Below are 13778 nucleotides of genomic sequence, written 5' to 3'. Positions count from 1 at the left end.
GTCCACTCATACTATCTGTCTTGTATCTTGTGGCCGAGTCAGCAGAACGCCAACGCACTGTTTTAATCGAAGAAGATACGGACTTACTAGTCATTTACTGTACCCCACGAAACAAGACTGTAAACCGATATTTTTCCATTCCGAGATAAAGTCACAGAAAACTGGAAGCCGTCTGTGTGATATATTGGCAGCTAAACTGAAACTTGGTGACACCCTTTGCGATCAAATTCTTTTGCTCTGTGCTTTTCTCGGATATGATTCGCCTCGCAAATTTATGGCATAGGAAAATATACACACCCCTGAACCACGGAGAAAAAGAAGAAAAACTTCTAGGATATCGCCAGACTACTTCTAGGTTCAGCTTCTACAAAAGACGACATTAGAAAAGCTGGAAAGAAGGCCATGCTTATCTTATTTAAGGCTGCAGAAAATGAAACAAGTCTTGACCAGGTCCGCTACAGGAAATTCTTCGAAAAAGTTGGAAGTTATGGGGAGTATGTACAGGCGAAAACGTTCCCACCAAAAAGCGATGTTTGCAAGTACCATTCGCTTCGAGCATACTTCTAAGTACGAGAGTGGAAAAACGTTGAGAGTCGACTGGATTTTTTTTAGTATGGCTGGATTATACGGAAAGGAGAATCACGACCTGTGCATTCAGAAAGATCACCGGCACCGCCTTTCCTTCTCTCAGTGTTTCATTGTAACTGCAAGAGCAAGTGTTCGACATTGCGATGTTCTTGCAAAAAGCATGGTTTAAAATGTACCTGAGCTTGTGGCAATTGTAAAGGAACAACCTGTTCTAACTGCGGAACAGTTGGTGCCGGAAACTTTGAAGACGATGGTAACGAAGAAAAATACTAAATTTTTGAATAGCTTTGCCACTATCCAATGATTCTCCGTGTTACTATGATTTTTATCTGCCTTATGTAATTGATATCTGATGCATTATATCTGAGCATATTTATCTCTTTTTTGGAACTAGTGTTTTTTCTCAGCTAAGAGAAGCTCTTTAACAAAATGTTTTTCCGTTGCTGCCAAGTATGTGTTTCAACTTCCCCTCCTCCTCCTCATTCTTACTCACTTTTACAAAACTGAAGTTCCAGGCAGATTTTACCTGGATCCAGTCTTGGCTGCTACCAAGGCGCGAGACTGCAAATGTTTTGCCATAGGCCAAGTCTAATAAACACCTGCAGGCTGAAACTCTCCCCCAACCTCACTCTCTCTCAAAGCTTTAAGCCCCAAATAATTCTTTAGACTTGAAACATTTAGATTCATGTTAATCAGGGAAAAAGAGCTTAGAAATGAGATGCCTAATCAAATTTGTTGGTATTTACTCAATCAACATTTTTTGCCTCTATCTAAAATTCAGCCTAAAAAAAAATCGAATTTGTGAAAGAGCTAGAGCAGCAAACTTTTCGGATTTGGAATCGGCTTATTTTTTTAGTTAGGTAATAAAAAAACCATTTGTACAGCAATTTGTTTGAGGTTGAGCCCTTTTTTCCCAATTTTCCTAGAACCTGTCCCCCAACCTCACTCTCTCTCAAAGCTTTAAGCCCTAAACAATTCTTTTGACTTTAAACATTTGGTTTCATATTCATCCGCAAAAAAAGAGCGTAAAAATGACAAATCTAATCACATTTGCTGGTATTTACTCAACCAACGTTTTTCGCCTCAACCTAAAAAAAAAATTCAAATTTGTGAAAGAACTAGATCGGCAAACTTTCCGGATTTGAAATCAGCACATATTCTTCGGTCGGGTAGAGAAAGAATCATTTGTATAGCAATTTGTTTGAGGTTAACTCCTTTTTTTCATAATTTTCCCAGAATCTCTCCCCCAACCTCACTCTCTCTCAAAGCTTTAAGCCCCAGACAATTCTTTTGACTTTAAACATTTAGTTTCATGTTCATCAGCAAAAAAAGAGCGTAGAAATTACATATCGAATCACATTTGCTGGTATTTACTCAACCAACATTTTTCGCATCGACCTCAAATTCAACCTAAAAAAAAAAAAAAATCAAATTTGTGAAAGAACTAGATTAGCAAACTTTCCAGATTTGAAATCAGCACATATTTTTCGGTCGGATAGTGAAAGAATCACTTGTCTAGCGATTTGTTTGAGGTTGACCCCTTTTTTCACAACTTTCCTAGAATCTCTCCCTAATCTCAATCTCTCTCAAAGCTTTAAGCCCAAAACAATTCTTTTGACTTAAACATTTAGTTTCATATTCATCAGCAAAAAAAAAAGAGCATAGAAATGACATATCTAATCACATTTGTTGGTATTTACTCAATCAACATTTTTGTCTCAACCTGAAAAAACTCCAATTAGTGAAAAAACTAGAGCGGTAAACTTTTCGGATTTGGAATCAGCTCATATTTTCGGGTCGGGTAATGAAATAATCATTTGTATAGCAATTTGTTTGAGGTTGAGCTCTTTTTTTCACAATTTTCCTAGACTGTGGGCTTTTTCTCCAATTAGCCATGGCTTGATGACAATTCATAGCTTCATTTTAATTGCGTTCGTTTTGAGTCTCACTTATTCCATGATAATGATTTCTGTTCGTTAAAAGTGTCAATTATCATTTTATTTAGTTCTGCTTTTTTTAGTTTCAATGCAACTCTGCATTCCTTGATGGCAACTCTTTTTTGGATTTTTTTTTTTTTAATAATTTCTTTTGTTTTCAACTGACATTTCTTTTTTTATTGGTTACTAAAAAGAGATTTTTTCTTTAATCTTTTTTCCGTTTTTCTGTATAAGAATTGAGATTTTGGCTTTCAATTTACATGTTAGATAGAACTTCATAAAGAATTTTAATAGTAATTGTATTATAGAACTTGGTAATAGATTAATCAAATAAATGGCCTAGAAATCCGCATAATTTTTGGCATTCTATAGGGCTGAAGCCTTTCTCGCCCTATCATGATATTAAAATTTAAAACACAAACAAGCTCTGTCAACTGAAAGTAAGGAGCGGAGACAACATTAAGACTTGAAACAAACAAACACAAATCATTACGTATATGAGGGGAGTGCCCCTCCTCAATACCTCGCTCTTCGCGCTAAAGTTTTTTAGTACTTTTAAAAAAGCTTCTTACTGTTCTAGTTAAACTACCCTTGTTTTTCTGAAGTCTTTCTTGAAGAACTGGGAGAAAGTCAAATTTAGGCTTAAAGAGCGAGGCATTAAGGAGGGGGCAATCCCTCAAAACGTAATAATTTCTGTTTGTTTTAAGTTTTAATGTTGCTCCTTACTTTCAGTTTGAAAAAACTTGTATCTTTTATTTGATTTATGATCGTTTGTTCTAAACAATGCCGGGAAATCCAGCCCCCTCCATGGAAAGATCCTCTGGACAATTCGATCTCAGTGAAAATTTACACCGGACAATTACTATTAACATCTTCACATGTAAAACTCAGTCGGCAAAGAGAAGATAAGACAAATAAAAAGAATTTTTATAGAAATTCTGGCATATTTCCCCGAAAAGTTCAGCCTCTGGAAACTTCACTCCCAATAAAAAAAATCTCGTAGCAAACAATTCACTCCCCTCTCAACCCAGGAAAATGTAAGCCTACTTCCAAATAGCAACTCCTATACGTTAAACAATGGGCAAATTTCATAACTTAAATACCTTTCCCCATGGGTTGTTGGGCGTCATGTTATCTCCAAATGTATAGTTATTGGATCCTTCAATTATGGTGAAGGAAATGGTAAAAATTTTGATCAAACTACTTCGGCGAAAAAAGGAGCGTCAGAAGGGGGCTAGCTGCCCTCCAATCTTTTTAGTCACTAAAAAGGTCACTAGAAATTTTAATTCCCGTTCAAATGAGCCCTCTCCGGATACTCTGGGACCACTGGTTCGATTCGATCAATCCTGGGTAAAAAAAAGAAAAAAGATCAGTGATTTTTATTTTGGCAAAAAACACAAAATTCCACATTTTTGAAGACGGGAGCTTGGAACCTCTACGGTAGGGTTTTCTGATATGCTGAATTTGATGATATAATTTTCATTAAGACTCATTGACTTTTAGCGGGTGTTTCCCCCTTTTTTTCGAAAATCAGGCAAATATTCTCAGGCGCGTACCTTTCAATGGTAAAACTAAACTTAATGAATCTTGCATGTTTGAATCAGCGTAATAAACCATTTTTTTTTACATATCTATTGATTCAAAATTCTGTTTTTTATAGTTTCGGTTACTATTGGGTTGCATCGCTCCTTACTTACAGTTCATTACCACGAACTGTTTGACAACCTTGAATATTGACGAATACTGATCGACCATTTCATTATAACCATCTTGTTATTCGATAATTTTTTTTAATGCTTATTTGTTTAAATCAGAGGTTACTTTTTTGTCTAATAGACCTCTTTCGACATTTCAATAGTTCTGGTGGATCCCTTGCAGCTAAGTTTCTACCATGTTCCCGAAACTCGACAAAAAATGTGAAGGTTAGAGCTAATTATTGAAATTTTTGTCGCGGCTGAATTCCAATCACGAATTAACAGTTTTCAAAGAAGAAAGTGAAAATTGATTGGTTCATTAATTAATGGATTTTGCTGTGAGTGGATGTAAAAAAAAATTAGTTGGCCTGCATGCATCTTTCCTATCACTCAAATTTCTCGCTACTAGGTGCTGTCAGTGGATGACACCGTGAATTATGGTTACCATTTTTACGATAAAGAGTTGCTGTGCTTCTTCAAATATTATCTACCTACATCGATAGGTGAAAAAGGGAATTTCAGTCAACTTTACTTTTTTGCCATCTCCTCATAGCAAAGGAAACGAATCAATTCCCACATATTATTTAGAAAAATTCTCATTCGGAATGACAAAAATAAGTAGAAATACAATATTTTCTTGTATTGTATTTATTCAAATAGCCTACTTAACTATTTACATTATTAATCATTTGTGCTTTCATATTACATTGTAACGTGATAACAGTTATAATATAATTAAAATTAAAAGTCAATAACATAACATAACTTCTACAATGACAATCACAAAATAGTCGTAATTTTAATGATAGGAATATACTTGATGGATTGAAAGCAAATTATCCATATTTGGCTTCCGTTTTATTAGGAGTAACTGCAAATCTCCCCGTTCTGTGATATTCAATCTGCTTCTTTTTTGACAAGATATGACAAGGAAAATGATATCAAAAGCTTTATCACAATTCCCCACATAACCGTCCAGGATATCTTTTGGGTATCTATGCCTGCAGCCAAAATATTTGATAACATCTTTTCAATTTCACTTTCAGATCTAATTAGTGCTAAGATCGAGCTCCTCTTGCAGTTTCATATTTTCTACCTCCATTCCATCAAATGAATTTATGATTCATGGTAGTATTTTCAGTGTCAGAATATATTCAAATCTGAATTAAACATATGTCTGAATATCCTCATTAGGGTAATCTACCTGTGACAAGTTTGAAGACCAGGAAAATTCTTTCAAATTTATACATTTCAATTATCCAAGAAAAGCCGAAACAACACCATCTATTTTTTCTTTTTCTTTTTTTTTTTTGATTGAGACTGCACCCTTGTAATTGTAAGTTACTACTATTAAATTTTTTTGGGGAAAATTGTCAAATATATTTCTTTTAAATCGGGATCTATGCTTTCCGGAAACTTTTAAACTGACTCAAAGATTGAATAAAATCTTTTTTAAACATGCATCTTTCCTATCACTCAAATTTCTCGCTACTAGATGCTGTAAGTGGATGACACCGTGAATTATGGTTACAATTTTTACGATAAAGAGTTGCTGTGGTTCTTCAGATATTATCTACCTACATCGATAGGTGAAGTCAAGCCAAAAATTTAGCTGTTCACTATCCAAACCAGATAAATTTTCGTAGACCCTGTTTATAAATTGTGGACCCCTCTTTTTTATCACCCCAACATACCCCCCCCCGTCAAGTCTCACATAGACCCCTAGGGGTCCACCTAGACCACTTGGGAATCACTGGCTTAAATAAGTATATTTTGGGCTTATTAATAAAAAGAAGTTCTGATTTGTAGTTTAAAAACAAACTTGAAAATAGAACGTCAAGAGTCAATGCAGTTAGATTTGTTTGCAGTTTGGGTTCCCTTCATTCTGAAACTTTAACTGAGGTATCTTCATGGCCTGAAATTGTATCTGATCAACATAAAAAAGAATATTTTGCACTAACAATCACACAACCAGATTTTTATCCAAACATTTAATCTTCTTGACAAGCTCCCCTTGGCCCTTCTTAGGCAAAACAAAAATCCACATAATGTTTCCGTCCAATACTCCCTCAATGTATCAGTTGGATATCTCAACCCATTAATTTATGCCCAAGTCATGGCTGAGACATTGCAGATACACCTTTTCGAGATCCGAGATGCAAATTGAGAGTTTTGATTTAGCTCAATATCCCCCTCAACATTCCCAGGCGGTTTCAGCTTAATACCCTTATCCATTCCTGAGATATCATAGATACAGCCTTTTGACCACCTGCATGAACATAGTGTCGTTTGATTCAACATTCCCTAAAAATTTCAACGTAATACCCATAGGTGTTCTTTACATATTTCAGATACATCTATTTGACATCCCTGTCAAATGCATATAAAAATGCACATAGTGTCTTTTGATTTAGTTCAACATGCCCCACAGCATTCCTTGAAAGTTTCAATTAGAAACCCTTAACCATTACTGAGTGATTGCAGACCTATGACTTTTTGACAAGCTGGATGCACTTGGAATGTTTCGATTTCAGTCAATGCTCCTTTCAAAATTCTCTGGAAGTACCAACTTAATACCGTTAGCCTTCCTGAGACATTACGGATACGCCCTTTTGACATCCTGGATGCATAGTGTCTTTATTTGGTTATGAATTCTCCTCAGCATTCCTTAATAGTTTCAACTTGATACATGTTCCCGTTTCTGAGATACCGCAGATACTCCCTTTTGACAGCCTGGACACAGAGCGTTTTTGATTTAGTTCAACATGTCCTTCAATATTTCCTAAAGCTTTCAACTTGATACTATTAGCCATTCCAAAGATATTGCAGATATGTCCTTTTGACAACTTGAATGCCCTTAGTATCCCCTTCAGTTTCCCTTAAACGTTTCCATTTAATACACTAAGGTGTTCCCAAGATATTGCAGATACAACAGCCTACAAGCAAGATTAACAGCCTACATGCAACTAAGTTTTTTTAATTAGCTCAGTATTCCCTTCAGGATTCCCCTTAGTAGCCTTAGCTGTTCCACAGATATTTCAAATGCATCCTTTTGACAACCTTGATGAATATATGGGTTTTTATTTTGTTTTATATTCCCTCAACATGCCCTGAAGGTGTCAACTTAATACCTTTAGCTAACCCTAAGATATTAAAAATGCACCTGTTTCACAACCTAGATACACATAGTGTCTTTGTAGTTCAACATGCCTCTCAACTTGCCTTAAAGGTTTTATGTTAATGCCCTCAGTTGTTCCTGAGGCACTGTAGATACAATTCTTTGACAAACTACATATAAATAGTGTATTTTGATTTAGTTCAACGTCCTCCAAAAACATTCCCTGAAAGTTTCACCTTAATGCCCACAACCTTTTTGGAAACCCAGAATCAAACATAAAAATGTATTTATAAACAATAGGCAACTTACACATTTTACAGCCTTAGGGGCTGTGGGGGGGGAGGGTGATGTGAAAGAAATTTCTATGGCACTTTAACTTATCCATCAAGAGCTCGTAGGCATAGTAAGACACAGGGGGACTATGCCTTCTAAAGGTCATTTGCATTTTACAGAAAACAAAATACTTTTTCAATGTCCCTTTTCTAACATTAATAGATCCTTTTCTAACATTAATAGATCCAAAATTACTGAGACTTTCAACAGTGAATATCAATATATATTAAACTTCCAATCTACATTTCAATGATCCTTTTCAGTAACCTTTGTTATTATGGCAATTTCCCTTTTTCTTTTTGTTTGTAGATACTCTGACAAATTGAAACAAATGGCTAAAAATAAAAGATTATTTTCAGTAAAGCAAAAATGATGTTGTAGTCTTCTGAAAACATAGGAGGCGTTGACGCTACTCCTTTTTATGGTGTTTGTTGTCCGTTTTTATTTCCACTTGATTATTTATTGTAATTTCTGTTTGATCAGAGTTTCACTTATTTATTGATGGTTATTTATGTAAATTCAAAACTTGAATTAATGCTTGACTTTATTTCCGCCCATCTTAGGTTTAATGCTACTTACTTTTCTTTGAAAAAATTCTTTTGTGGAAAAGATTATTTAAATAAATACTTAGACAACTCTATTGTGCTGCCACTGATTCTAAATAGATAAAATTCATTAAATTTTAAGTTACCCACCAAAATCTACAACCTTAAGAGAATTTTCAGATTTTTGAAAAATAAGCAAAACACCCCCATAAATACATGCAACCTCAATGAAATTAAACAATCAATTTCATCATATCTGAATGCTCGGTTACAGAGGTGTTAGGCCCCCATCTACAAAAATACAAAACTTAATAGTTATCTGAGAATAATGAACACAGATTCATGTTTATTTGTATGTTTGTTTTTCCCAGAGGTGGTTGTCTACTACTACTAAGGCTAAAGGTATGAAGGTGACAATTTCAGGAAGTATTGAGGGGGTGTTGAACTATGTCTAAATATGCTATGTGTTTGCAGGTTGTCAAAAGGGGACATCAGGAGAATATCAGGAACAAACTAGAGTATAAAGTTGAAACTTTTAGACATGCTGATGGGGATGTTGAACTAACCAAACACACTATGCAAACTACTCTTACTACTAATACTACTATAATTAAGGCTAAGGACAATAAGCTGAAACTCCCCATCCAATACTCTTTCTAGGCATAATAATCATCACACCAAACCTTGCAACAGTGATGCCAGTAATTATTATATTTGAAAAGAGCATTGAATAGGGAATTGATATACACATTTCTTGTTTTTCTACCTGATTTCTATCTTACAATGTATCTCTACTCTAACACCAGGTAAGACTCTTAGCAAGGCCTCTTCTAAACTAAACAATAACACAAGAGTAGCACTATTAAATTCCTAATCAAACAGTTTTTTTTTGAATATAATGACTATTCCAATAATAATTGTACCTTAGCCCTTGCCTGCCACCCCACCCCCTAATAGCTCTTCCTAATATAAGAAGAATTATTTTAATTCAGTCCCAGTTCTCCTCCTGCCCATAGAACTGTCTAGGGGACACAAAAGTTTTCTGATTTGTTTGTTTAGTTTTTCAAATCAACCTTATTATGCCTTATGATCAACCTGCTGATGGGAAATAAGTACAAAAAATAATTACAAATCCAGAAACCAGCAAAACGTTTGTATATTGCCTAGGGCTATATTTGGCCCTATTAGGGGCAAAACATGATGGTGTTTTTTCTATTGTGAAAAGTAGTTCAGAAAGATGAATGAAACTCTCATGAATAAATCCAGATGCCCACATACAAATCTATGAAAAATAACAACAAACACTGACAAATAATACTATAAATGATTTTAAGATGTTTACTGTAAAAATATGTTTCTGCTAGTTTTGTTTAGAATGTGTTTATATTATCTGTTGGGTTGCAGGTGGAAGGTCATTCCATGGCTTCCACACCCTGCAAGTAAAATGAATGTGGGACTATTTTCCTTTTTGTAAGTGAAGGGTACAAGTTATGTGGGTAATAACAGGTCCTGTTATTGTCATTAAATGTGAAGAACTGTGATGTACTTATATTATCAATGGTATAAGCCTAGAATTCAAGCAATACATAAGGAAACATTTGTAAGAAAACAATTCTTGCTTCTTTAACCTGCCAAGCATCACCTGGAAAAACCAATTCCCTTATGTCACCTCTGGTACTGTGAATTGAATCTAAGACATGATTTATGATGCTTGCCTCCACCAAATTGTCAACCAACCAACCTGTTTCATAAGTCGGGAGCTTTGAAGCCTCCTACACCTAATATCTCTTAGGAGACCCATATCCTTTCTTCATACTAAATACATGCCCCCCAAACAGGAAAAATGACCATGTTGCAATAGAAATAAAAACAACATTCCTTAAAATAACTAACAACTACATAAAAAGGACATTCATAGACTATGAGAGGATTAGAATAGATCTTAGCAACATCTCCTGGGATGATGTCCTAATTGGTTCCTTAGAACAACAATGGCAATGCATCAAAGGAATACTGCTAGGCAAAGCTTAACAGTACACTTCAAGCAAGCTCATTCCAAAACCATGAACACTACTTACAATGACAAAAAAAATTAAAAAGGAAATCAACAGGAAAAAAATGGAAGAAGTACAAGAAGCATCCATCCCCAGAAAACAAAGAAAATTCTCAAAGAGCAGGAACAAACTTAAAAATTTGACATGCAATTTGTATACAAGCTTCAAATCTAAGCTTACAAATGAAGTTAAGACAAACCTAAAACAATTCTGGTGATACATCTCTAGCCAAGACCACAATAGACAAGGCATTAGGAAACTGGCAACAGAGGAAGGTGTTGAGATAATTTACATCAACAAGCTAGCAAACTCACTAAATCAGCAATTTGTTTCTGTTTTTACTACTGAACCCAATGGCCCTGTACCTACTTCACAAGATTAAATTATAAAAACCCAAACAGATAGCATCACTCTATTGCTCACAGAGGTTCTCAGACATTTACAGATGTTAGATACTAACAAGTTGCCAGGACCTGATAACCTATCCCAGGCTACTAAAAGACACTGCAGCAATCATAGCATAACTGTTTAGGAAAATTTTCCAGAAATTACTTACTTCTAGACAGCTGCCAGCTGACTGGAAAATAGCCAGCATTACAGTGGTTTTCAAGAAAGGTAACCATTCAAATCCTAACCTCAGTGGCCAAAACACTCAAGCACATAGTCAAAAATTCAATCCTTAAGTATTTGGCCAACAAAAAGATCTTGTCACCCAAGCAACATGGCTTCCAGTCAGGGAAATCAAGTGAAACAAAAATATAAGAATCATACAAAGAAATCACAGATCTAATTGACCTGCTATTGCTGTACTTTGCCAAGGCATTTGACAAGGTACCTCACAGTTGACTGCACTCCAAAATATCTGCCTTTGGCATCAATCAGACTGTTGTAGACTGGCTAATGCAATTTCTTACAAATCACAAGCAGAAAGTTTACTTATTTGCTATAGATGGCTAACCAATTTACTCTGACAAAGCCAAAGAAATGAGCAGAATACCACAGGGTATTGTACAGGATACAACTCTCTTTCTTATTTACATCAATGACATATTTAACCATATAAAAAATGGCATATACCTGTTTGCTGATGATGCCAAACTCTTTGGTATTGTATACCCCCAAAGTGTCCAGTAGAACATAGATGAGCTACAAGATTGAACCCAAGACTGGCTTCTCTAGTTCAAAATAGGCAAATGCTCTGTATTATACTTTAGACCAAATAACCCAACAGCTAACTATACAATCTATATTCCCACTACAAAAGTAAAGAAGTAATTAGAGGGCAGAGCAGAAGAAATGGATCTAGGTGTCATCATTGATGATAAATTTAAACTTCATAGCCATGTTCAGCATGTTATTTCCCATGCAAGCTCTAGTCTTGGATTACTAAAACAGACTATTAATACCAGATAGGAATCTATATTAATAAAACTATGTAAAGCTCTTGTCAGACCTAATCTCAATTTTGGCATGTGTCTTGCTGGTCCTTCTTATTGACAAGATGTGAGGCTCATTGAAAATGTGCAGGACAAGCTAGAAAATACATAAGATGTCTCACATCAACCTCATATGAGAACTGCCTCAGGTACCTCAAAATACCTACTTTAGCTAACTGATGCTTGTGCAGCAATATGATGCTTACTTGCAAGGTGCAGAATGAAAAGTTAGCAATCTCAGTTCCAGTCAGCATAACACAATAGGACACTCCAAGAAGCTACCAAAGTCAAGCTCAGGCAAAGAAATCCTTAATCATTCTTTTCAAAAAGAGTCATAAAGCACTGGAATAAACTGAAAAATTTAAGTGTCAGTGCTCTCTCCATTCAGTCCTTGAAAAAAACAAGTTGACAAGAAGTGGGAGAAGGAACAGTGGAGATTTGACTGGCAGTCATCAACCCAAGATCACAACAGGTATGGAAGACCTTAAAGCTCTCAGATGGATTAAGATGATTAAGGTAAGGTGATAATATGCAGAATAATCCTAGTTAATATATTTTGCAGGGGGAGAACCTTTATCTACACTTCTTTTACTGTTGTACATTTTTTATACTAAAGATTTTGATACTAAAGGCAAATCTATTTATTAGCTAGGCTATCTTAATAGGCCTAATCTGTGACTAAAAAAAATACACACTTTTATTTTATTAGCATACTTCCTTCAGGAGCATTCAGTCATAAAAATTGTACCATATAATATTCTAGTCCCTATAAGTAAGGAAAAAGAAGGGATGGACTAGGGTAGTAGCTTAGCAACACCTTCCAATGGCATGTCTACATTTAAGGCCCTAGATTCATTGTTGTGAGTTTCATTCACCTAGCTTCCAAGACAGTAAGAGCCACCCATGAATAAGAATTTAATATGCTAGTTTAGAAGGGCCATGCTCAAGAGTGTGATCCCTATCTATCACTCCTCTGCATTCATTTTCTGGGCTAGGACTAGAGGTTGCACATGTATCCATCAAAAAAAATCAGTACAAATTTCTTGTGAGTCGTTTTAATGAGCTATATAGAAAGAGACGTGATCAGAATGCTTACCTATTTTCGAAATTTTCAATTTCGTCACTAGTATAGTGAAGTGAATCACTAATATAGAAATAACATGTGATGAATTTTAAAATTTTTGCAACGATAGCGCAGTGTTACCAGATCGGACGGAGAGGACTATGCTTCCTTGAGCCCAAAATTTATGCTTTTTTGGACAGATTTATGCTACGCTTCTATATTTCCCAGGTTTCACGAAAGGTTGATCAGTTAAGACAAGTCGAATTCTGTCTTATCTTTACAAAGGTTTTGAATAGAATATAATCTGATAATAATACCCTAATAATTTATTCTTGACCCGCTAAGGGAACAAAAGTGAGGTATAAACAAAGGAGGCAAAGAAAAAAGTAAAATAGCATAGAAAATAAGTAAAAAGGCTTTTTTATGTCCAAGGAAAGGATCTTAGTTCACAATTTGGTTCACTTTTTTTGTTTTTTTTGCAAGTCGTCTTTCTTCTCCAAGCGGTTGGCGGCATTTGAAAAACATAGTGTCTTATATCATCATCAAAATTTTACTTCAGATACATTAAAAAAAGAAGGGAAAAATGCGGTTCACATTCAATGAACTTCTTCATCTTCGCTTTCGGATTCGTCTTCTTGACCTGGGGGTGGGGTGGCTACATAGAGGTTCTCGGAATTGTGGAGCTTGATCCGATTGTCTGTAGGGACATATCCAAGAAAAAAAAATTCTGAGTCTGCGTTCGAATGCGGTAGGGAGAGCACCCTCTCGGCAAATTCTGCCAGATCTGGAAAACTGTTTTGTCGGTAAAGTTTCTCATTTCGCGTATTTTTCTCCACATCAAGTCTGTAGTAATTTTGCTCACATCCATCTTTTCGGAGTCACTAAAAGCATATTGCAGCTTGCGCCACTGGGAGTCAATGTCTGTGAGTTTTGGTATGAGACTTGGATCATTGCGACACCTAGTGGCAGAATACTGGTTCTTTCAGTTCCCAAGACCATCTTGGGATTTA

The 13778-nt window shown here is 35.5% G+C and overlaps 1 protein-coding gene across 2 annotated transcripts in view; it reads right to left on the bottom strand.

Annotated features, from left to right (window-relative positions):
* LOC136040572 (bestrophin-4-like) overlaps window positions 1-12910 on the bottom strand; it is a 96694-nt gene extending 83784 nt beyond the window's left edge. For both annotated transcript variants that reach the window (XM_065724806.1, XM_065724807.1), the window contains exon 1: window positions 12802-12910. The gene's annotated coding sequence lies outside the window, so the exon portion shown is untranslated. The remainder of the gene's footprint in view (window positions 1-12801) is intronic.
* Window positions 12911-13778: the final 868 nt, after the last annotated feature.

This window comes from Artemia franciscana, chromosome 21 (assembly GCF_032884065.1).
Source record: "Artemia franciscana chromosome 21, ASM3288406v1, whole genome shotgun sequence".
Lineage (NCBI taxonomy): Eukaryota > Metazoa > Arthropoda > Branchiopoda > Anostraca > Artemiidae > Artemia > Artemia franciscana.
The sequence above is the reverse complement of the archived record's forward strand: the minus strand, read 5'-3'. Positions and strand labels throughout refer to the sequence as shown.